The sequence below is a fragment of the Amia ocellicauda genome, chromosome 3, assembly GCF_036373705.1.
Source record: "Amia ocellicauda isolate fAmiCal2 chromosome 3, fAmiCal2.hap1, whole genome shotgun sequence".
Classification (NCBI taxonomy): domain Eukaryota; kingdom Metazoa; phylum Chordata; class Actinopteri; order Amiiformes; family Amiidae; genus Amia; species Amia ocellicauda.
Window position 1 is genome coordinate 17,519,089 of NC_089852.1, and position 26,063 is coordinate 17,545,151.

General features: G+C 37.2%; 1 protein-coding gene across 1 annotated transcript in view; it reads left to right on the forward strand.

Annotated features, from left to right (window-relative positions):
* The window catches only part of plxna1a (plexin A1a), a 311,729-nt gene that overhangs the window by 39,243 nt on the left and 246,423 nt on the right, over positions 1-26,063 (forward strand). The gene's annotated exons all lie outside the window — the stretch shown is intronic.

Consider the following 26,063-nt stretch of genomic DNA (forward strand, 5'->3'; position numbering starts at 1 on the left):
AAGGCTTGCAATTTCATGAGCTGGAGGAGGTGTAGACTTAGCCGTTAACGCATATCTGTCCCAGGATTTAGCTTTCACATTTATTCAGATGGTACATCATTAGCAAGTCCCCTGGATTTGTGGAGTGTCACTTGGTTTACTCTGCCCCTCCATGCTAATTAATTTATATTATCTTGATGCTGTCTTTTCCGGCGGGGGGGATCCCAGGGGGAAATATTCTGAGGCTCTGCATTGGAATAAGAATGCACAGGCTCAGGGATGTGGGACAGCATGCAAGATGCCACTGCAGACTGACTGCATAATTCATAACAGACTCAGGGCTTTGTCCTCCTCTCCCTATTGATGGAGAACACCTCTTAGTGTCCAAGCCAGAGGAACCAAGTTGTGGAGTTGGGTTACGCTGATCAAATACTCAAATGGCATTGCCCCAGACACTTACAAAGACGCATATATGTTATCTAACCAGTTGATATGCCTCTGATAGGGTTATTGTTTTAAAGAATAGAATCAGTGAGTCACCTTGTTACTGTAGAAGTAACTTGTTGGTTCTCATATCAAATGCATAGTATCCATCCATCACATGACACGTGTGTTCTGTGAAGTGAATGTGACATCCTGCTTGTGTCAGAGTTTGGGAACAATGTGTACGATTGTTCATGCACGAGCTCTTATAAAATGCATGTGTCCTACATGGTCATGTGTTAATTTTCTTGACAAATAATGCTGCATGTGAAAATTCACTACTGGTTTGTAGATTACATTATGTCCAACTACCCCTTCAATTTTATTTAACCTTCAGCTGATCCGATTTGTTTGTGAATGGCAGTTACCTAGTAGTTTAAAGTGTTAATTTTTAACCTGGACCTCATCAGGTTAAATGCACTACCTAATTTGAAGCTATGTTGAATGTAAGTCTTAATATCGGTCTCTGTAGTGTGACATTAAAACCAATTGAAGTTCTAATTTGTATTTCCACCTTTAAAGCTGAGCACAGAAGAACTTTAAAATAAGGAGAAATGCAGGTGTGATTTTTGCACTTTAAAAACAAAACAAAAACAATTATAATAGCAATCTTTTCCAAACAATGTTGGATCATTGAAGAATATTTGAATAGAGTAATATCAAGATTAATTAAAATATAAACTTAAATGCATACACATTCAGCTGTTTAGATTTGAAAATCTAATTAAACATCGTTCCAGCTCTACTTCATGGATTGTAGCTTTCAAGAGTTTTATTTCAATTTTCTTTTTTGAACTAGCTTTCCTTTCAAGCAAAGTCCACAGATAAATGCATGCAATTTACATCCTTTTAAGGTACTGCAAAATAAATATATTTTGTTTGGAAATTGCCTTTTTCAGCAGTCAATCTTGTGCAGACTCGTAAACAAATACAAATAAACAATACCAACGTAAATGCAATAAATCGTCAATCTTTTTTCAATGTCCTCAGTAAAAGACCTTTTGTAACTTAAGGTCTTGATTGTTAGTGAATGACCATATCCAAAAATTTGAATGCACTGGTTCTTGAAAGTCACTTCTGCTTAACCTACATCCGGCCATGGTTTGCTGGTGGTTAGCTGCAGTGATTAGAATCACCAAAAATCTAACAACTCAGATTATCACATTTTAAAATCCATACAATGCGCCACCTTTGTACTTTTTTACATTTTCTTGATAGTCTAAATCTATTCAATTTAATGTTTTCTGCCTGCTTCTTTAATTTCAGAGCCTGAATGCTATAAATGAATCGTATGATATTCTTGCCCGATAGTGCCTTATGGTCTTTTCCAATTGTTAAATGTTATGTCCAAAATGCATTTGTGCTCTGCAACCAGTCAGGGTCAAACAGAAATGTTTTATTTCCCCCTCCTTAAACACGCAGATTTATATACCACTCAGACAACAGTAGTCTCTTGATGTAGCAACTGTATGTTGATGTTTCTCATCTCTGATGTATTCAGAGCCGTGTCAAAATTGGGGAAGATAAGGAAGCTGACGGGAAGGGGAAACAAACTTTCTGGGGACTTGTGGTGGATCATTTAGCTTTACACCTACATACGTTTTCCCTGCTTGTATGATATATTTAAACTAATACATTGTTTAAAGGCACAGCTCCTGTTATCTCTAAGGGTTTATGATTGAAGTGGATATGTTAATAAAGATAGCCCTCGTCTGTAGTTGCATTATCTTAACTTAGCTGATCAAGGGGGCTCTGCTGTATGGAAGTCTGCAATGGGCAACTGGCTTGGTCTGCTGCCAAGTAAGAGCTGCATAGTTTAAATAGCACTTTCAGCTCTGTGACTGGAGTGTGAGCCCTTGATCTGTTGAACTCAATCTTCAGACTTAAAAAAATAAATGTTTGTGATGGAGTCTGTGGGGCCAGATCATACCACTGCTAGATTTTATTTATTTGTTTTTATAGAATTCAAATTGAAGCCTGACTTTTGTTTTACCCCTCCAACAGCAGCACAGTATTGCAACACAAAGCAGGGAAGCTTACACCTGTAAAGATGGAGCTGTTAAGTATGTAAACTCAAGGGAAAGTTAATACCCATCTAAAACCAGGATTTCTACAATTATTCCCCTGCAATTTCATTTTTAAAATGTTTTACAGCTGTATAATCCAGCCTCTTTCAGTTTTTAAATTGGTTGAATTTTGATCTTTCAGAAGCTAAAAGATATGCCATATTGCTTTTATGTACAGTGCAGAAGGGACCCGATTTAACCTGTTCCAGTTTTGGAAACTTGAAATTGTGAAATTGTGAAGCCACTTCAGTGTAACAGATCTAAAATTTAAATTGACATCCCATCGTGGATAATAATTAAATGTCCCCTTATAATGAGGGGCAATTGTGGCCATTCTTCAGCTGATATAAAGACAAAGCCTTATTGTACACTGACATTCTTAAACAAAGCAGAATAGTCAATGTAACATGCCTAATATTAGTAAATTATACAATAAAGCTTAATTGCCCATGCTGCACCACTACTTACCTGGTGATGCGTCTGATGCGTCTTGCCAGCGCTGGGCCAGCTGAGCGTCTCATGTAATTATAGTAGTAGACTGTCTGGGTATTTACTCTGGATATCCATTGCAGTGCAGACTTGTTCCTCTTGTTTGCAAATTATGCCCCACCGAATTAAGATATTTTTTTTCCTTCAAAGGTTTGCATAAACAATGTTATGGGTTGCATATATTTTCAGGAGAATTCTGGGACATACAACACCAGATGTACAGCTTTATTTGTGCTAGGGCTGTATGATGTAAAACTCCTTAAGTGAGGGTTTCATTCTGTTTAGTGTTATTTAACACTAGGAACAGGTCTAGCAAAAAAGAAATGTCAATACTAGTGTCAGTGTTACAAGGTTTGGTTTCTATTAAACAGATTTAAAAATAAAACCAAAAACAATTCCAGCCTATAGTACAGTTACTGGTCTTCTGATTATTATTTTCATTATTTAATATTTGTCTTTTTGAAGGCACTGCCTATAATATGGTCAGTGTTATTGAAGGATCTGGTTTAATGTGTGGATTCTCAGTAGAGATTGCACTCACCACTGTACTTTTAATGTCAGAGAGGCAAGTCAAAATGAACATGACAAAGTGTATTACTTTCACACTGCCATACTGGTGTGACGCATGACTGAAATTGCTCTCAGTCAAAATAGAATGAATGAATCTGACAAATGAGCTGGTTCAATGTGCAGAATGCCAATGCATCCTGGTCTGTAGCACACCACAATAACAAAGAAAATGATATGACACAACCAATGGTGTATCATGCAAACAGAGCCTATAGCCTAGTTTCAGACGTCTCTTGCCTGGAGTGAAACCACGCCTAATACCTTCCTTTCTCATTTAATATTGTTGGACATAAAAAATACACCATCCCTATTTCCCTATATTAATAGTTTATACCTAACAACAAATGGATGTACAAAACCCCAACTGCATTAATAACTGATGCTGGTGTTTAGGAAGTATGAGATGCATTGTCATACAGCTTTTTGGATTCTGAATTGGGACCATATTTGAAATAATATATAACCTGCTGACCTAGTTACCCTGTTTTTCTTTAAATACCAACCCTCATATTTTTGACTGGCTCTGTATGGTTTTCAGACTTCTCATCTGAACTGAATACGAAATAACCCATTCTAGCTGAATATATTTTTCATTTGCCGAAACCCTGGTCCTAAATGTTTTTTGGGGTTTTAATTATTTGGATTCATACTCCACTAAATTACCTTTCACAGATAGCCCACATACATCTTTTAAATCTCACATTTGCTTTGTAAAGCTTGGTAAAAGTTTTGGCATGCCTTGCAAAATATCGAAATATTGTTTAATTGAAATTAAGATCTTCTGTCTTGGTGCATGACTCATTTTTCTTTTAGTGTCGTGTAGCCTAATTGTTCACTGTATAAAACGGATTTTGGAAAAAAGGAAATGTAAAACAATATTGCAAAACAAATCTGTTGGCCTGTTGGTAATCCATCTACAGTAATACAAATGCAACTGTATAATTAGTGATTACTCAGTTTACAGTTTGAAAATCTAAAATGTGGTTTCGAGTCAGTTTTTTTTTTTTTGCTTTAGATAATGTTTATCATAATTTAAACCTCACAATTTTTGTTTTGCCTGGTAAAATGTAAGCTTCCATGCTTTACAAACACAGATGGGTGAGCACTATCCAAATCCGTGAATTTTAACAGCTTCCTGATTAACAATGGTTTTCAGGTAAGTTTGGGGACTGTAAAAGTGAGCTCATTTTACTATTTAAATACCTGCATGTGAGTATAAAGTGAATCTAGAATTGCACATTTATCAGATGTTAAAACTCTGATGTAATACTCTCTAAGGGTTCTTATATGTTGGACACAAATTATTCCTCCTGTATTCTATTGCAGCTCTGAGGTCTTGTAACCTAAACGGACAATTCCCCAGTTAGTGTTTGTGTGTGTCACTGTAGTTCAGAATCTCTGATGCACACACCCACCCCAATTAGCTGTGGATGACGGCATGATTTATAAATCTCTTTTGAAGTCTTGGTCACAACTTAATGTAAGAAGATATTTTACTGGAGACTTTTAAACCTGGGACTCTGCCCGTTATGGCGTTTATTGCCCTCCTTAAACCATTTGGTGTCGTTATCCAGGAACTTCAGTCACCATTGAAGAAGGCTTTAAATCTTTTATTATAACAGCCAGGGATATAGCTTTAATAATACATTGCTCCCTTGCGTGTGTCAGGGAAAAAGTTCTCTTCTCCATTAGGACGAACTCTATATAGCCTATTGAATAAAAGGGATATAAGCACACACTGTAAGTGGTACAGGAGGCTAAAGAAAATGATTATAGTATCTTTGCTGTTTATGCTCCAGCAATTTCCTGGGGGGGAGACAAACGGCTTTATTCAGCTTTATTAACTTTACGTATATTTAAGTGGCCGGTGGGAAAATATTTTGTTCAAATTTTAAAATGGGATATTCATATATCCAATAGTGTTAAAGAAATGCACTGGTCATTTTTAACTGTGCATTCCTGGTCTGATATTGATGGTAACTTATAAGTAAAAATACAGCTTTCCAATGCTTCAATAGTGATGTTGCAATGAATATAATGAATGAATATGAATATATATATATATATATATATATATATATATATATATATATATATATATATATATATATATATATATATATATATATATATATATATATATATATATCATTTTGCTGTGAAGTTTCAGCCACACTACTCTCCTCCATCTCGTCTTCATTGATTGTGGATTTATCACGTTTGTTTGTTTATGCCAACACGCAATACAAATGAATGTATTTTTGATATCTGGCTGACGCACATTCATTCCAGAACAAAGGTCGTGTTCGAGAAGCGCAGTTCTGCCAAGAGATACAGAGATGCGTGTTACTGCAGTGTTTCTGCGTGACGCCACTAAGACCCAGCCACTGAAATCTGCACAGAATCGCCCAGTGCAGCTGAATGAAAACTACTACTGCCCCCTTTGTTAGCGGAGGTGAATGTCATCTTTCATTACACAATGAAGCCTTGAACAGCATTGTCAAAATCATAGATATAGAATTCTAGATTAACACTTGTCAATGTTTTATTAAATACTTACATCAATTATTTAAAAAAATTGAATGTATATCTATGATGCACAATAATGAAGTTGTTACTTAAATGATTGGCAATTCTATTTTTTAAAATAACAAAAATTAAAAATAAATAATACAATTACATCGATTACTGCAGGTTTTGTGAAGAAAGGTGGTCGTGTTCTTGTAGCGCAGATTTGCAGGATCCAACCTATCCCATTGGTGGAGCTGTGCAGATATGCGCAGATCTGTGGAAATATATATATATGTGTGTGTGTGTGTGTATATATATGTATATGTGTATACACTCACCTAAAGGATTATTAGGAACACTATACTAATACTGTGTTTGACCCCCTTTCGCCTTCAGACCTGCCTTAATTCTACGTGTCATTGATTCAACAAGGTGCTGAAAGCATTCTTTAGAAATGTTGGCCCATATTGATAGGATAGCATCTTGCAGTTGATGGAGATTTGTGGGATGCACATCCAGGGCACGAAGCTCCCGTTCCACCACATCCCAAAGATGCTCTATTGGGTTGAGATCTGGTGACTGTGGGGGCCAGTTTAGTACAGTGAACTCATTGTCATGTTCAAGAAACCAATTTGAAATGATTCGACCTTTGTGACATGGTGCATTATCCTGCTGGAAGTAGCCATCAGAGGATGGGTACATGGTGGTCATAAAGGGATGGACATGGTCAGAAACAATGCTCAGGTAGGCCGTGGCATTTAAACGATGCCTAATTGGCACTAAGGGGCCTAAAGTGTGCCAAGAAAACATCCCCCACACCATTACACCACCACCACCAGCCTGCACAGTGGTAACAAGGCATGATGGATCCATGTTCTCATTCTGTTTACGCCAAATTCTGACTCTACCATCTGAATGTCTCAACAGAAATCGAGACTCATCAGACCAGGCAACATTTTTCCAGTCTTCAACTGTCCAATTTTGGTGAGCTTGTGCAAATTGTAGCCTCTTTTTCCTATTTGTAGTGGAGATGAGTGGTACCCGGTGGGGTCTTCTGCTGTTGTAGCCCATCCGCCTCAAGGTTGTACGTGTTGTGGCTTCACAAATGCTTTGCTGCATACCTCGGTTGTAACGAGTGGTTATTTCAGCCAAAGTTGCTCTTCTATCAGCTTGAATCAGTCGGCCCATTCTCCTCTGACCTCTAGCATCAACAAGGCATTTTCGCCCACAGGACTGCCGCATACTGGATGTTTTTCCCTTTTCACACCATTCTTTGTAAACCCTAGAAATGGTTGCGCGTGAAAATCCCAGTAACTGAGCAGATTGTGAAATACTCAGACCGGCCCGTCTGGCACCAACAACCATGCCACGCTCAAAATTGCTTAAATCACCTTTCTTTCCCATTCAGACATTCAGTTTGGAGTTCAGGAGATTGTCTTGACCAGGACCACACCCCTAAATGCATTGAAGCAACTGCCATGTGATTGGTTGGTTAGATAATTGCATTAATGAGAAATTGAACAGGTGTTCCTAATAATCCTTTAGGTGAGTGTATATACATACATGTATATTAGGGCTGTGCGATCTTATGACAATAGAAAAACGTCTATCGTTTCATATTATGCTATATCGTTTATATCTTGGTGTCGCAAATTGCAATCTTTACGACAGTATTTTTTGTTATTAGGACGCATTGTGTTCTTCCACACGTGTTGGATGCGGCAAGAAATGTGCATGGGAAACACAGACAGACATGAGGAGAGAGACCTGACACACAATAACAAACATGACCAAAAGATACTTTAATGCGCAAGTGCACACGGTCCGCCCCACTCTTGTCGCCGGGCTGAACTCGATCTGCAGGCACCCCCACCCACTCTAATTTAGACTGATATCATTTGTATAAAATTAATAATAACGTTTGCATTTTAATAAATGGAAAGCAATGCAAACACATGCAGAAAGTATCATTTTCTTTTTATTAAGATGGTGAAGTGGTTCAACAGTTGTATTATTATTACTATAACTATTTTGTATTAACAACGTGCAGTACGGGTCAGCAGAATCGATAAAATAAAAAATTTGAGACATCGGTGAACATGGACTGTTTTTAGATGGGAACTGCTGTCCTTCCTTCCTTGACCGGATAATTGTTCTATATAAAATCCCTGGGATAAGGCTCCCCGCATTTAAGATTTATTAAAACTATTGTAACCCCAGCTTTTTTTAAACGCATGTGTGTGTGTGTGTATATATATATATATATATATAAACACACACACTCACCTAAAGGATTATTAGGAACACCTGTTCAATTTCTCATTAATGCAATTATCTAACCAACCAATCACATGGCAGTTGCTTCAATGCATTTAGGGGTGTGGTCCTGGTCAAGACAATCTCCTGAACTCCAAACTGAATGTCTGAATGGGAAAGAAAGGTGATTTAAGCAATTTTGAGCGTGGCATGGTTGTTGGTGCCAGACGGGCCGGTCTGAGTATTTCACAATCTGCTCAGTTACTGGGATTTTCACGCACAACCATTTCTAGGGTTTACAAAGAATGGTGTGAAAAGGGAAAAACATCCAGTATGCGGCAGTCCTGTGGGCGAAAATGCCTTGTTGATGCTAGAGGTCAGAGGAGAATGGGCCGACTGATTCAAGCTGATCGAAGAGCAACTTTGACTGAAATAACCACTCGTTACAACCGAGGTATGCAGCAAAGCATTTGTGAAGCCACAACACGTACAACCTTGAGGCGGATGGGCTACAACAGCAGAAGACCCCACCGGGTACCACTCATCTCCACTACAAATAGGAAAAAGAGGCTACAATTTGCACAAGCTCACCAAAATTGGACAGTTGAAGACTGGAAAAATGTTGCCTGGTCTGATGAGTCTCGATTTCTGTTGAGACCTTCAGATGGTAGAGTCAGAATTTGGCGTAAACAGAATGAGAACATGGATCCATCATGCCTTGTTACCACTGTGCAGGCTGGTGGTGGTGGTGTAATGGTGTGGGGGATGTTTTCTTGGCACACTCCAGACTCTTTCACGTCTGTCACATGTGCTCAGTGTGAACCTGCTCTCATCTGTGAAGAGAACGGGTCGCCAATGGCAGACCTGCCAATTGTGGTGTTCTCTGGCGAAAGCCAGTAGAGCTGCACGGTGCTGGGCTGTGAGCACAGGTCCCACTAGAGGACGGCGGCCCTTATGTCACCCTCATGGAGTCCTGCACACCAGGAGCCTGCTGGAGGTCATTTTGTAGGGCTCTGGCAGTGCTCCTCCTGTTTCTCCTCGCACAAAGGAGCAGATACCGGTCCTCCTGCTGGGTTGATGCCCTTCTACGGCAAGGCAACCTTCTTGCTACGGCATGTATGGATATGCCATCCTGGAGGAGCTGGACTACCTGTGCAACCTGAATGGGCTGCAGGTACGGCCTCATGCTTCCAGTAGTGACATGGACACTAGCAAAATGCAAAACTAGAGAAGAATCAGTCAGGAAGGATAAGGAGAGAGCAATTGTCTGTGGCCACCACCTGCAAAACCATTGCCTCTCCAGTGCACCTGTTGTCACTTTCATTTGCACCAAAACAAGTGACTTTGGTTCACAATCGCTTACACTTCCTGGACAGATTGATATCCCTGAAGTTTGGCTTGGTGTTATACTGTGATTGTGTTCCCTTAATTTTCTTGAGCAGTGTATTTTACTGAAATATTAGTTATTCTAATGTAATGGGATTAGTCCACTGATCTAGTACTGTATGAAAAGATGTAGCGGTTTATATTGATTTATTATTGTTGTCGAGATAGTATGACTGATACAAATAAGATGATTTAAAAGCAAACAATGTTGAGATGTGGTTAAAATGCTAATTTGAAATGTTATTTTAATACTAGAGCAGTTTGTCAGTATGCTCTCCTTTTACAATGGTGTGCTGCGTTTTGGCCACCACATTACAAGAAAAGGATAATTCTGCCTTGGAAAGAGTTCAAACAAGTGTGACCAGATTCATTCCTGCTCTCAAAGGAATGTCTTGCACAAAACAGGTGAAAAGACAGAATCTGTTTAGATTTGAACTGAGGAAATGGCGAGGGGATTTGATTGAAGTCTTCAAAAGCTTTTAAAGCAGACTTAAAAGTGAACACAAATAAAGCACAAATTCTGACTGAATAGTGTATCAAGGATGCTAGGTCATAAGTGTAAATTAAAGGGAAAGCACATTAAGTGTTACTGGGCTGGTTAAAAATAATAATAATAATAATAATAATAATAATAATAATAATAATAAAAGCATGTGTTCAAAATGGGCTTTGGCTGTCTGGGATAGAGCTGATACTTTATTCCTGGAATCTGTCAAGAATTGACAGATTCCGGGATCAATCGTCTATTAGAAGCTTAATTAGTAAAATTTGCCAAATGACCCTCATGATTGAATCCTTGAGACAAGAGGCCATGTGCAAAAGGTGGATAACCCCCTTACAGTTTCATTGGTTTTAATTTCCTTTGCAATTCTCTCTTTTATGGATGATCTAAAATCTCATTCTCTCAAGCACAGAGCATTTTCTGGGAATTGGGGGATGCTGTCTGAAGAACTTACATCTTGAAAGTTTAGGACCATTTTGTACAAACCTGAAATGCACACTTGGAACGTGTATTGTTCATTATTATTCTCTCTACTGGACATTGACCATGGAGATTCTCAGTTAAACCATACAATTAAGACCAAGCAAGAGAAACTTGAGATTTCTGCCTTGAAAAGGAGAGTTCTTTCCTGTAACCCTTAATAAGATTTACTGAAATGCAAGCTATAGACAAGAAGATAAAGCCTGTGACCTTGGTTTTAAAGGTTTCAATATTACTTTGGAATTTGTTTTTTTGAACTGCTTTCTTTCTAAATCTAAATGTACCACAACATTTTATAACTTGAGGATGAACCCATGCACTTCCAATGCACACATGCCACATTACAAAACTCTCCATTTGGTCTATACACTCTTCCTTTTCTCAGACATGGTGAACAGCAAAAATATTTCAAATAATGCACAAAAGTAACTAAAATGAAGAGCAATGTGACAAAAATACATGCAGTTCAAGCAGCAGCTGCAAACTTGCAAGTCTGGCTGACGTTGCACGTTTCCAGTTGACGTGTATAGTCATACGTGGTTGTAAATGCAACCCATACTGACTGTGATGAAAGCAGTGGCTGGTTCCAGCAAGTGTTGAGCTACAAATGTTCACTTAGACACTGAAAGTATCAGAGATTATCTGTGCAGTCCTCAAGCTCTATCGGTCCTAATTTATGGGAAAAAAACTAATTTCATTGCCAGCATTCATACTTGTCTGCCATTATCCCGCTGGCTATTACCAAAAAGAAAAAACCCAACAACAAACAAATCAATAACAACAACAACAAAAAACTGGCAGAGATATAAAGCTATTACACTTTGACTCGCAACTAGGTTAGACCCAATTATAATCACCTTCATTATATTGTCTAGTGTGTTATCAGAGGCAGAACACCTGGCTTCTGAATCTCACTGAAGCGCACAATGGTTTGACTGCGAGCATTAGTAAATAAAGGGGGGTGGGGGTGTGTATAAGCAAAAAAGAAACAACAAAAAGGGGGGGTTGCTGTTGGAAGGATTAGTCCACTGAAACACTGCTCTGAGGGGTTATTCAGAATAAATCACTCTTTGGGAAATGTGGTCATGGATTCTGGTCTTAATAGTTAATAGTTAGTCAGTTTGCTGCATCAGTGTATATGCAGTACTTATACTTAAAAAGGACCTTTTTTATTTTTAATTGACAATATCCATGCAAACTTGAGAATCACTAAGTTAATCCTGATCCAATGTAAAACTGTGTTAGGTTGGGGGAAATGATGGTTAGAGTAGGCCTATATCCTTTTATCGCTTCTCGGGTTTCTTATGAAAGTCATGCCTGTCAGATGAAACGTTTGGTATGTTTTGTAATAGGACTTGCTTTGTTTAACAGTAGTGATGTTGCCCCTGCTTATACAGAAATTAAACAAAATGAATACAAAACAGTTTATTAATCCAGAATGGAGTGTTCATAACAATTCAACCAGTTGTTAAGTTATCTCCTTGTGTTCACTCTAGCCTGATATTTTGGATTGGATCCTGACGTGGATTGGAGCTGTTAAGCAGTTTCTTTCTCTTCGGGACCCAGAAAAAAAGCCCAGAAGATTAAGTAGTTTTGATTTGAATTGAGATACAATTTTATTCCCCCCTTTCATATCCCATCCCCTGAAAATCATAGGGTCCTAAAGAGGAGAGAAGTCTGCTGTATGCTGTTGAATAATAAAATGCAGTGTGCTGTGCATTAATAGGAAATCCAGTAGGGTGAATTACAGATGAAGGTGTTTCACTGATCAACTAAAGCATAAATGTAGCTTTGCATTCTGTACATTTAAAACACACTAAAGCATGTTTGACTATGCATTTGTCTAGGCACATGAACTCTTCATTTTTACTTTGCCATCAGGGCTCTGCTTCTCTGAGGCCTAGCCTGTGGCTTCTTTCCAAGCCTATCTGGCAGATGCCCCTTAGCCACAGCATCCTTGAGGGTCGCTGGTTGGGGGGGTGGTTAGCTATTGCTAAGGAAAACCAACTTTTGAGATTTAATTTTGTTGAAGTGCTGTGTCATCAACTCCCCCCCCCCCCCCCTAGCCCTGCCATTATCTTGGCTGCCCTCTGTATAGATATTTTGACTTGGAGAAAGAGTTCTTGATATCTACTTGAACTTTGTGCCATATGCCCTGTCTGTGACCTCAAAAGCATTTTGCTCTGCTCATTTGCAGTATTCGACACACTTGAGAGGTCAGGTGTTGCAATCACTCCCATGATTGCATTCTCCGAGTTCAATTGTAAATGGCTGATCTTGACAACCTACAAGAATAATGAGTACCTTCAGTCAAAGCCCATTTTTACCTTGTTTTTAGAGTTTTTCTGCTTTTGATACTGGTTGACATCCATTGTTCAATTCAATTTCTAACTGTCACTTTCAATAGTTTTTTATTGTTGCTTTTTACATAAAATACTAAGTGAAGTTGCCGTTTTGAGTTTTCCCTTAAGTTTTCCTTGACTACCTTACATTATTGAAGTCAATATGCTAGTTAAGGGAAAAGCTGCTGTATTTACACCTTATGTTATTCAGTAATTATATGGTTTTATGCTGCTGACCATAGGTGGTTTCAATGGAGAACTGACAATTAATAATTGCTGAAAGAATGGATGCAAGTGTCTTTTAATTTAAGTATCCATGTTGTGTTATGTACTCAACCTGGATGTCTTATCCAAGTGCAAATTTCAGGGATAAAAGATTTGATCTCATTTGTGAGTAGAAGTAATTCAGAGGGATCTTTGGATAATACCTGTATTGGCAAACTGCTCTTGTTTTTTACAGAACAAAATATGGAGAGACAAAGTATCAGTATATCATTTTCCTCTATGAAATTACAGTTCTTCAACCATTATTATTAGTAATACTACTACTATTAGGTCATTTAGCAGTTGCCTTATACAAGTCCAAAGCAACAACATGGTTTTCCATATGTACACAGCATTACAAAGCTAACAACATTAAGATGTTACGAACTTTAAACATTATGCTGAATAACCTTAAGGTGTAAGATGAGATCAGAATTGTCTGCAGGTACGATCTAAACCGATGCATCTTAAAGAGGCACCAGCAACTGATAAGACACTGTGCGGTCTTGACCATTGAGTAGCCACCTTTTAAAAAAAAAAAAAAAAAAAAAAAACTAAAAACAATTATGAATACTCCAGTGGAATTTTGGTGTGTACAGTGATGTTTGCCATGGGTGACTGAAATCAAATTCTTTATAATCCTTTTACCAGGAGGACCCATTTTCTGATCAATATCCCTTGTTGTAAGTGGGTTGCTTGCAAAATGCTCTCCCCGACCTTTCACCTCATCTTGGCGGAATGTTTAGCTTGCAAATCCCTAACGAGGTGGTTTGATGGTAATTAACTAATTGTCAGTGTAATTATTTATTGATGCCACGGAAAGCAATCGCAGTCTGTGTTGTTGTTTACCAGTCGATGCGTACAGCTGTATTTGTTGTTTCCCATAGAGTTCCCTGAGATGCATCCACAATAGAGAAAAGGGGAGAGAGCGAGGGGGGGAAAACGTAGATGGTAAAGATTAATCTTTTCCATATTCAACAGCTCAAGATGTTTTAGACACTGCTGCCTGGAGAACTCAATGTCATGCTGCTCATTTGGGTTAGCAGAGTGGCTCTTTGGGTTTATACCATCACTGAGGAACAGCTGTCTACAGTGTGAGCCCAGGCATCTTTAATTATCTCTGTTTATGGATACTTTATGGGAAGCAGCATTGTTTTAGTTGAGGCTGTTGAACTGGTTACTGCTGTAAACCCTTCTTTTGCCTCCAACGAAAGGTGAACTGTTCACTTATTCAGCGTTTGCTTTTTAGGATTCCATAGTCCATGGGTGAAACATTTTTGACTGTTTTTTATTACTAGACTTATAAGTTTCAGACTCAGTCCAAGGATATTGTTTAAGTCCTGGTCAAACTTTAGTTTAATGAGTTTGCTTTATACAATGTTAACCTTATAATGTGCATATCTTAAAACCATTTAGGTCACCTTGGATGAAGGCACCTGCTCAGTGACCATCATATTGTCAGTGTTGATTTGACTCTTCTGAAATGAATGCTCACTAAATTTTCAATGCTTGGAGTTTTTTTATTGGGAGTTTTGGATAGCATGTTATTTTTTTCGCAAATTCTTGCGGTTTCAAATTCCTTAAAGGATGTATTTTATGTCAACCCCCCACCCCCCCAAAAAAACAAAATCATGATATCAAACCTATGAGGATGGTGTCATCTGGTCTGGTCCCCTGTGATTCATTGAGAGACTAAAACTGTTATTGATCAGGGCTAGTTTTTGGCAGCATCTCCAGTGTTCTCATGGTTATTATTGTCAAAGATTATCATGCTAAAACTACAGAGAAATTCATCATGTAAAGCCTGTTTGTGTTTAAGTCGTTATTTAACCTACCTCCCTAAGGTTGTTGGTGCAAATTCCTCCACTTGACTTGATCTGTGGCAGTCTAACATTGTCTTGTCAATTTATTTGGTAGATTCCTAATGTTTCTCCTGAAAGAGCAATGCCACAAAATAAGAGTTCTCTAGAAATTGTGTAGTTTGTTCTTCTTTGTGAAATGTCTGAAGTCTTAACTCCATCACCTCAATAACAATACATCCATCATTGTATAACTCTATAACCTTTTGTATAAAACATGACCCCTAAAATCAAAGAGATTCGAATACATTATCTAACTCTGTCATAGACTCCCATATACTATTGGCTTTTCTGTTGTGGCAGAAATCTCTACTGAGCTTCAATTCATCCTAAACATCGTTTATGCTCTGTGTTGCTGGGCCAGGATAGGACTTGGTGGATTTGTGTCCTCTGTATATTGGTCCTAAATGTCCTAATTTCTGTCCCTACAGCAAATAAATGCTGCAATATAGGCTACTGTTTTCTATTTCTGTCAGACCTACAACAATTCAAGTCTCCCTTGAGTCCAGATCTTCTAAGACTACAAAAGAATTAGGCCTTTCAGTTTGTCGTCATATCTCGTGCCATTCAACTCCAAAATTAATGTTTGCTTTCTTTGGACAGTGTGTAAGTCATGTGTGCCTTGCTGTGTGATATATGAACATGGCATTCTAGGGTATCTTGCCATTTCTTTCACCTGTTAAGTTGCACATGTCTGTGGTTTGAGATCGGCTGTAAGATGCGTCTGATTGCTCATTTGCATACAAAACACATCTTTGAATTCCTCACGACGAGCCCATTAATTCAGGATTTTTTTAAAACCTGCATAACGCTACTCATTTCACATCTGTTGACAAGGCCCTGTTAAAAGACTATGCAGCAATTATGGAAGCTGGGAGTTTCAAATTGAGCGAAACAGTTCCTAGACACATGCTGTAATTAGACTTCCTGCTTGGTAGCTTCTGCAAACATTTGTCATATTCATGGAAAGAAAATGTATACTGGTATGTTATGAAAATGAATGCTTCATGTGCAAAAATTGGGTGTACTCTTAATAGTTTCAGTAAGGTTGATGAAAAAGAGGTCTATTGTTGTAATGACAGGTTTCCTTTTTTATATGATTGTTATTAATAACTTTTCTAAAAACAAATCATGAATCTCATGGTAGGTTTCTGTTGATTTTAAATCCGTTATTTATTTTTGAGAATTAAGGCCAACAGTTATACATTTTGACCTTTCTGTGCAACTTTGATAAACAGTTGTCATACATTACACTTTCCATATACAATACAAGTGCCTTTGAGTCTCAATTAAACCCTGTAAACTACTTCAGTTCAATGAGTATTTGGTGAGATGCTGGAGGTGTGAAATTGTTTAGATATTTCCCCTCACATTTCTGTTGTCATGGTTCCACAGTAATATGAAAGGCACAGTGGGAGCGATGATATTTTCTAACTATTAAATAATAAAACAATGCATTTCAGAAATGTTTGTAATTGTTTTTATAATGCACGGCATGCTTTGAATGTTAACAATTTGGATGACCGACTGATTGAATCATCTGACTTGTTCAACCACTTGTTCGCATGACCTAAATCCTGGTTGAACAAGATACATGTTGCTAATGTACAGCAGTTTTGCAGTTCTGTATAAGGGAAGAGGCTTAGTTATTTTTGTTTTATTTCTTAAATCCAGATTTATTTTTTATATTGATATGCAAAAGTTGTTGCTCACAATTCCAAATTGCATGATTTATTTGAATGTAAAATGTATTTTTGTATATATTCTTGCCAAAGGCTGTGTTTAAGATAAAATTGTTTATGCATTTGCTTGATGCATTTATGCTAGGCGACTTACAGTTAATTCAATGTAATAGATCTAATGGAACATGAAGTTTAGTCTCTTCATATCCACCCCCAGTGGTCATGAATACTATTATTTGCTCTTGGCTATAAAGAAAAACAATAGAGTTTTCAAAGTGAAGAAGGCCTGAGGTAACATTCTGAAAATGAGATGGAAGTCTTTATGATTTGATGTGGCCTTCAGCTGAATGGTAGTCTTAAAAGTTTTATTCTTTACCAAAGGCGCCCTGTGAGCTGCATTTAATTGGATAGTGACCAATGCAGCCCAGACTCCTTATATACATGTGTGTGGCTGCCCCCAATCTTATATGTGACTCGCTCTGTTCTGAGCTGCTGATTTAGAACGGTTTCCCTGGTGCAATGAGAGAGAAGTGACATTTGGCGAGCCAAGGTGATTCTTCACTGTCATCAGTGAGATTTAGTGGAAGAAGAATGACTTATAATGGGACCATTATCGGCATACTTTTTTTTTTTTTTTTTTTTTTTAAAGCAGGCAAATTTAAGCTTTTCTCATTAAGGTGTCTGAAGTCCTGTTCACCTATATCCTTGGTCGCCCTAAAGCCTTTAGACTGCCTGGTTTGAAACAGTGTCTTTTGTCAATTTGTTATACATTGAAGTCGACCCAGCCTTTGTTACGAAGAAACCTACTTAGGAATTGGAATAATTTGTAATTTGCTCTGTATCGTCCATTTGATTTTGATGGTCTTTCCTTATAAGATTTTTAAACACCACCTTTGGGAGTTATTTAAATGGTTTACTGATGGCTACACAAACAATTGGATCCATTCTCTTGTTTTACTCTTGACTCTTGTTTTATAATTTATGGATTATAACAATGTCATTATTAAAAATGCTGTCAGATGTTGATATTGTATTTTCTGCATGATGTTCTAGCACACTGTTCTAAATGAGACTTTGGTCTTAATGGGTACATTTCCTGCTGAAATGAAATTTTAAAAAACAAAAATCATTTCAGAAACCTAACCATGATGAAAGTCATAGTAAGCTTTGTCTGAAGCCATACACATTTCTACTGGTTTCAGTATTAAAAAAACTAAAGTTTTGTGCTTATTCCTAAATTATGTTTCAGATTAATTGACAGTTGCATTTTATTCCACTATCTTGCTCTAGACCAATGAAATCTACAGTAAACCTCCTGTGAAATCTGTGGTTTAACATTCTCTTGGAATGACTAAATTAAAGCTTTTGTATCTCATTCTGATTCACTAGTAACACATTGTGGTCAAGCAATAAAGCTGTGAATGGCAAATTACTGTGAATCAGATATCTACATTTAGGAAAAGCAAAATATGTAAATATGTCAAGTTTCTATGATACCAGGGACGTTATTGGTCTTGTTCTTTTTGTGGCCTTCTTAACAGGTTGCACTAACCAACACATTCCTCCTTTTGAATAGCTGCTTTTAATCTATATGAAAACAGTTACTTCCAAATTGAATGCATCCTTAAAATGTATGAAGAAAGTGGTATGTAATACAAATGGGGGGTTTATTATACAGTGGTCTGAGGCTGCTATTGTTGGTAATGCCATAATGAGGGTACTGTTGTAATCGGTTAATCACATCTTTTAAATATTGTTTGTGCCAGCTCTGTTCTTTTATTTCAGCTTAGCACAATCCCCGTAACTGGGAGACACATGCATTTTGTTTTTACCCATTGATTTGAAAGATGCTTCATTCTCATCTAAACTGATGTGATGGACACGCAGAACACAACTTAATTGCTCTGTCCTTTGACTCATACCCAAACTAACCCTCTGCTAATTATTCCTGCATTTGTTGAGAATTACATTTTTTGTTTGTTTAACAAGGGTCTGTGTCACTAAAGGCAAAAAGCCCTTTGTTTCATGGAGCTGCCAGTGTAATGTGGTAACAGATTGGACAGAGAGCGATGAAATGAATGTGGAATATTGAGTTTTTGTTGTCAAGTTAACTGAGCTTTAATTGCAACATAAAATTTGAGTGCAAGAGTAAGCATGTATAGCAAATTGGCTGCAGCTATATAGTATGATGGAATAACAAGTATGTACATCTAAAAATAGAATTTAAGGTGCTTGTCATTTAATATTCTTTAGTGACCTGTGTGAATTAGTGTTGCAGAAATTTTATAGCTGAATAACTCATATTGGACAGATGGGTGATAAGGTTGTCTGTATTACATACATTTTTGTTATATGCTATGAGAGTTTATGTATAAAACTGCAGTCGTTGGCAATTTTGGCTACCTGTAATGCCTTGGAGAAGGGGTGGGGGAGTTATTTTGAAGGCTTTAATCCATTAAATGTATTTGTGGTCGATCTAAAAGTTTAGAGCTTAAACTGTGACAACTCTGTGAGGGAAACTATTGTGCCCCTGTTTTTTCTCCGCATATTTTTTTTTCTTCATACTCTCCACAGCAAGTTTTGAGGCCTAGGTCGACTCCATAGTAGGCTTGCTGTTGTCGTGACAACACTCATCCTCCTCCTAGGGCAATAATATGGAGTGATTTCATGGTTCAGAAAATTGGCCCTGCTCTTTCCTCCTGTTCCACATCTCCCTGTTTGCTCAAATGGAGACATGGGGATTATGTGAGAACCTGTGGTGGACTACTGCTCCATTCATTTTTTTTTTATTATTATTATTTTTTTTAACCAGATCCAAATCTTTGATCTTTCTCTAAACTAAGCAAGGCCTAAATGACTCGTTTTTTTGTTTTGTTTAGTTTTTTCTCCATTACTGTTTATTTGTGTTATGTATTGGGGGAAAAATCTCAGTTAATTTGTGTCAGTCATTTACTTGTTTATTCAAATTTCAATACATTTTAGCATCATGGGATAACTGTATAAAACATAGCATTTTGTTTATTTTAAGCTGCTGACAATAACACACGAACATGGTTAATTATTAAAAAATGCATGGGCAAGATTCAGATTTCTTATTGAATTTGGAGATGGGGAATTGCTCAGACATAGGTGTTCAGGTGCAGAATCAGGTAAAAAGTGGAAGGATGCTGTTATCCATGCAGAAAACCTGGTAAATCACAACTTGATTTTAATGTCTAAAATTGACCTACATTTAGGTTTTGAGTGCCTACCGGAACACATCCCAGATTATCAGGGGGAAAAAAAACATTTAGAAAATGTTGAGTTAAGAGCAGTTTACAACTAACAGCTTGTTCAAGAGCCAGTTTTGAGGATTTTTTGTTGTTTGGTAGGCATTATAATTATATTCATATTCACTTTATTTAAAAAAATATTGTATAAAATGCACTGTTTACTTATGTTACTGTGCTATGATGTTTGTGTAAATTGTAAGTATTAGGCCCTATACAATAGTTACTGTAGGAGCTTAAACTGATTAAGCCTTAACCTATGGCCACATGAATTGGACATAGTGCTGTTTACAATTCTGCAATTTTAATGTAAAATTATGTTTGTAGTTCACGAGTATAAGAGTATATTAACTGTTAATTTGGAATCAAACATCAGATCTTTAAATAGAGTAGCTCAAGATGAATTATGTGGCTGTTTTTTGTGTGAAATGCAAATTTGTATTTATAGCCTAATGTGTATTTTTAGTCTTGCCTTTGCAGTGCATGTTGAGGCCGGTTCTTTGTTATAGAAAGTCTCATTTGCCTGCTTTCTGCATAATATGAACATCTGTCCGAACTCTACATGATTTGTGACAGGCTGCTTTTGGGGACATGTTGGAGCCCTTCCTGCCAGGAAGAATCCTTTGTAAACGGGTTGAATCTGGGATTTAATCTGACACTTTTTTTATTTATATGTTTATTTATTAATGCTCTTGCAACAGACACTTGGCAAAGTTATTCCCTATATCCACTTCTGTGGTTTTGTTGGTCTGTTGTTGTTGTTCCTCTAAATGAGATCCTTGAAAAGATGACACTTCTCAGATTTTCTTCCTTGAGAAAAACACATTAAAACATTCAAATGTGCAGACTTAAAAGCTTTTCTCATAGAACAGACTATGTTCAGCTATTTTAATACTGCATAAATGAACTTTAATGTTTTGATGGTGGTTTAGATAATAGAATGCGTAATCTGGTCCATTAAGGTTCGTCTCCCCATTTTGATTTGAAAGTGCGCACTAATGGCCGTTAAAATTATACTGTTTTTGTTTTCATTTTGGGTTTAAAGAACACAAACCACCAAAAGAAACAATATACAAACATGCTATAAAACTACCATTCGGAAACCCAATATCAGCATCCTTGGTCCACAAACACTACTCTGCTGCTCTAGATAAGACCACAGGGTCAAGGCTTTTAGTTAAGGAATTGTTGTATTGTACACAGTTTTTATTCCGGTGTTCTTACCCCATGGCAAACCAAATGAGAGAATCTACACTTGAACACACAGTCTGTTTACATGAGTATGAGAATTCTTATGCTTTTCCGAACATTGCAATATCAAAGGCATGTAAGCATGGTTTTCAGAAAATATATCGGAATACTTTCGTAATATGCCACCTAAATGTTTCCGGCTCTAGCAAGAACTGAAAACAAAGAACGTATTCTGACTGTACTAAAATTATCTTGATTTCTATGGTCTACTATGGTCTTGAGTGCCCTACATTTTCCAATATCGATCTGGGGAACTCCTAATACCAACAAGTTTGTCATGTAAATGGATGAAATGGAAGAAACCTATTTTCCGATTCAGTATTATGTTCGTTTTTCAAAACATCATGCCATATAAACTTACTAATTGGCACTGATGAAAGCCTGGTCAAGATCAAGAGTAGTCTTGTGCCACCAATTTTCTAATTTGTTAATTTCATGCACTTCCGCTGTACACTTTTATAATAAAGCCCTGTCAAAGCATACATTATATTATATTAATTATAATACTAAAATTAGGGGTGGACAATATGACTATATAAAATAATGAATGATAGTGTATTTATATTTGATAGAGAATCAGGAGTATCGTGATAGTTTTACATTACAAGCGATCAGTTATGCTTTGATTTAAAAAAAAAATAGAAAAATATTTATCAATTTTTCTGTATTGATTTTAAAATGATACGGCGCAGTATGGCTGGATGTAGTATTATATGTGGTTGCCTATTGTTAAACACCTGCCGGCCAATTTTAAACCAATCTGCCAGTCTGATTCGTGCATTCACTAAAAGACACACAAATAAACCAATAATAGCAAAGAGTCGTTTGTTGTGCCTTGGATTTCGTGTACTCCCGCTTTTCATTTAACAATATAGCAGTATGGCTGACAACACTGAGGCGCTGGTTCCAAAAAAAAAAAAATCTACCTTGGTAATATGGAAATACTTTCACTTTTTGCAAAGCGATATGGCACAAACCATTGTAATTTGCAAAGTTTGCAAAGAAAAAGTCAAAGCTTCAGATGGCAACACTACAAATCTTCTTCACCATTTGAAATGAAAACGCCAAGAAAGAGCACGCCGACATTCAGACATTAAGAAGAGCTCCTGTGAGTGCCTCAGCAACCGCCACGCAGTCAAAACAAATGACCCTAACGAAGGCGTTTGACAAAGGTACTCCATAAGACAGAACGAGTAAGCGCTGACTTAGATATAACAGGTGGAGTGACATTTTACTTGGCCAAGGACATGGTTTCCCTTAAAACTGTGGAAAATTAGGGGTTTAAAAGAATGTTTAGAGTAGTTGATACGCGGTACGAGTTGCCCAGTCGCAATTATTTTTCTAATGTTTTCAATTCCACGTCTGTACTCTGAATGCCACGACAGGATTGAAAAAAAAAATTGGCGTTCAGAAATATTGCACATTTGCTCGATCGTTTTCAATTGTTGCACTTCAAAATGTAGAATACTACAGTTTGTTGACATTGAATATTTAACTGTTATAATTTCTTCTTTTAGAAGGTGATATTTCTGCTTTTTTTAAAAGTCACTCAGGAAGATAGATAAATATTGTACATTGGCTTGATTGTTTTCAATTGTTGCACTTCAAAACGGGATAGGAGAGCTAGTTTACATTGTTGAATTTTTAGCTGTCATATGTTTTCTTTTAGAATAGGTGATACGTTGCTGTTTTTTATTTTTATAAAAGTCACTCAGGAAGACAAATTGTACATTTGCTTGATTTTGTTTTGGTTTTGAAATATTGCATTTTGTTTCCTTTTAAAATTCATAAAGGAATACAAGAGTTGGTTTATATTGTTGAATGTTTATACTTTAATTGCACATTTAATTAAAAACAGTTTGATAGGTACTTTGCCTGAATTCTGTTATTCTTTTTCTTTCTTTGTTTCCTGGCTTTTAGGGTTATATTTTTCCAAATAGGGAAATTAGTTCTGTTTGGTAACACTATAAATAGTCTTAAAAACCAACATTGAAAAGAATCGTGATAATATAGTGGCTTGTGATCCTGCCGGAAAATAGTGTGATATCGCCCACCCCTAACTAAAATCTTGTCTGCTTTAAAATAATATTCTTGTTAGAATACATAAAGGATATGTTATTTGAAATTGTTTGTTGAATCAATACCTTATAAATGGTAGTTTATAAATAAACTATTTTACATTTTACCTCTGAACCGAATAAACAGAGCCTGAGGTACATTTTAGGTTTACTCCTACTATTAAATACATTTCCTTCCAGAATATACATTGTTTTTATTGAAACCATATTCATCCTACCCCCAGAAGGCAAAGTACTGATCTGTACCCTATTGCAGTTTTATTTATTTTTAGAAGCCACTTGATGTTATTTATAAATCAGAATGCAATGGGTAACAACTTTGTAATTTGTAATTCACAGTTGGGTCAGAGTTTTAATTTGGTCTAGCCCTTAATTTGGAACACACTGATCATGGATGAAACTCAAAGCAAGACGAAATGTTAAACAACTGCTTTGAGCAAACTTCTTTAAAATACTGGTAGCTGAAAACTACATTTTGATGCTCTCTTTTTATTTATTTATTCCTATAGAGATGTTTGTGTAGTAAGGTCGTAGCTTTTATACGATTTTACTGGTGGTGGGTCTTCCTCTCACTCCACTGTTTTCGGACACCTTCACTGGCGCATTATGCGGCTGAACCTCAAGCAATCAACTGAGCAAACCTCCTGCTCGTGATATAATGGACCTTCTAATCCCCCAGCAGTGTGTACATGAATCCTCTCATGTCCGTTTATTCCTTAATATATTGACAGACCTAATCCATTGAACAGACTAGCCTTGTTTATGGAAGAGCTCTACCCCTGGAACATGACTAAGGTCACAGCGACCAGCATCAGTTACTGCCTGCCAACAGCAATTAATGCAAAATTAAAATCCAACCATTAGTGTGCTGCTGAAAACAAAGGGCAATATCATTACTGTACTAGTTACCAAATGCCACAAATCAAAAACAAAACTTGGATGCATTCCAGCCATGTGGTAGTTAAAGCATTATAATTGAATTGGATTTGACTGTGTACTTGCAGTGAGGTTAATTTTCTTGGCCACCTCAAGTACAGTTGCCTTTTTCTTTCAGTCTGTCAGATTCCTGAGCCGAGTGATAATTTTGGTTCCCGCTGGCCTCCGCCGGAATGGTTTCATTGCGCTTTGTCTCCCAGTTTAGGCGAGTGGTTCTGCCTCTGTTGGGAAGAGTGCTGTTAGTTAGACATCTAGTTTATTTTTCCTCAGGCATGGAGTGTCTGCGGTGTCCCAAACTTTGCCTCTGGGATAAGAACAGTTGAGGTCTGTATTACAAATTACAGGACATTTTATCATTCTGTATTATTAATGCTTCCCCTTTAGCAAATAAGGCAGCTTTGCCAGCATAGATTCACCCTAATTGTACATATGGGGTTGTTCATTATTTTTATTTGTTTTTAATAAATATGTAGCTTAGGTATGGATTTAGATACTCAAATTTCAGTGTAACCACATAGAGCCCTGAGATCTGAAGTTTAATCACATTTTTTGCACATCACATTATTTAAATTATGCTGAATTATGCAGTTATTCTAAGGCACACAGAGGTAGTGTCCAGCTCTAAAATAAGGCTTTTTTGTTTTTGGTGTGATTTTTGATTTTATAACCGCCATTGCAAAATGCAGTTTAAAGCAGTTGCACCTGACTGCAGTGTGCACCTGATGGCTTTAGTTTAAGTACCAACCGAAAAACTGCCATATTCTGCCCCACAAGTATACCACTGTGGGTACCAATGTTGGCTCTGCTTGGGTTTTCAAAAGTTAAGAGCCATTTAAACACATGCTTACTTTTATTGGTAAGTGTTGCAGCTACAATGTAGTACTTGTGTGTTTGAAGCACAGAATACAACCTAAAGATCTGTGGAAGAAAATTTACTTTTTTTTTTTTTTTTTTGTTCTCAGTGATATACAGTAGAGACTCTCAAAATGGATTAGAAAAGGGAAAAAAAATCAAGGAAATCAATAACCGGAAGGACAGCTGACCTGTCTTTGGTAATGCAGAGACGGAAAGAGTGCCTCGTCAGTAGAGTGTGGGGTCTAAGGAAGGATCTGTTTCCATTTGGATCAATGAGATCGCGTAGAGATAAAGTCCTGGAATTAAAGCTCCTTTAGAGAGGGGCAGAACAGGGGTTCTGCTGAAGTAGGATTGCAAACAGACTCGCGTGCCTCCAAATCGAATGCATTGTGGTTATACAAAACACAGTCCAAGGGGGATATTTAAGTCAATTAAGTACAACAGTGTGCTTTCTCAAATATTGTTTTAAGGCTTCTCATTTCTGAAGAGGTCAGCTGGTCTGGTATGCTTTAGAACCTAATTTGAAGAGATAGTCAAGAAGCAAAATTTGTGCCTCATTACCATTTCTAATCATTTGCATTAGGAGCCTACCACGTGAGTTTTCCAACAATCTTGATAAGCAGTTTTTCTCTCTCTCTTTCTCTTGCGATGTATTATCTGTCTGCCCCCTAATTTGAGATAGTGGCTCTGGATGCCTGCGGGTTCAGATTAGAGGGATACATTTTCCAGGCCCAATGAACAGCCTGAGGTTGCTAGCAGCTTGTATTTGTTTTCGGGCTAGCTAACGATATGTATTGAGTTTTAT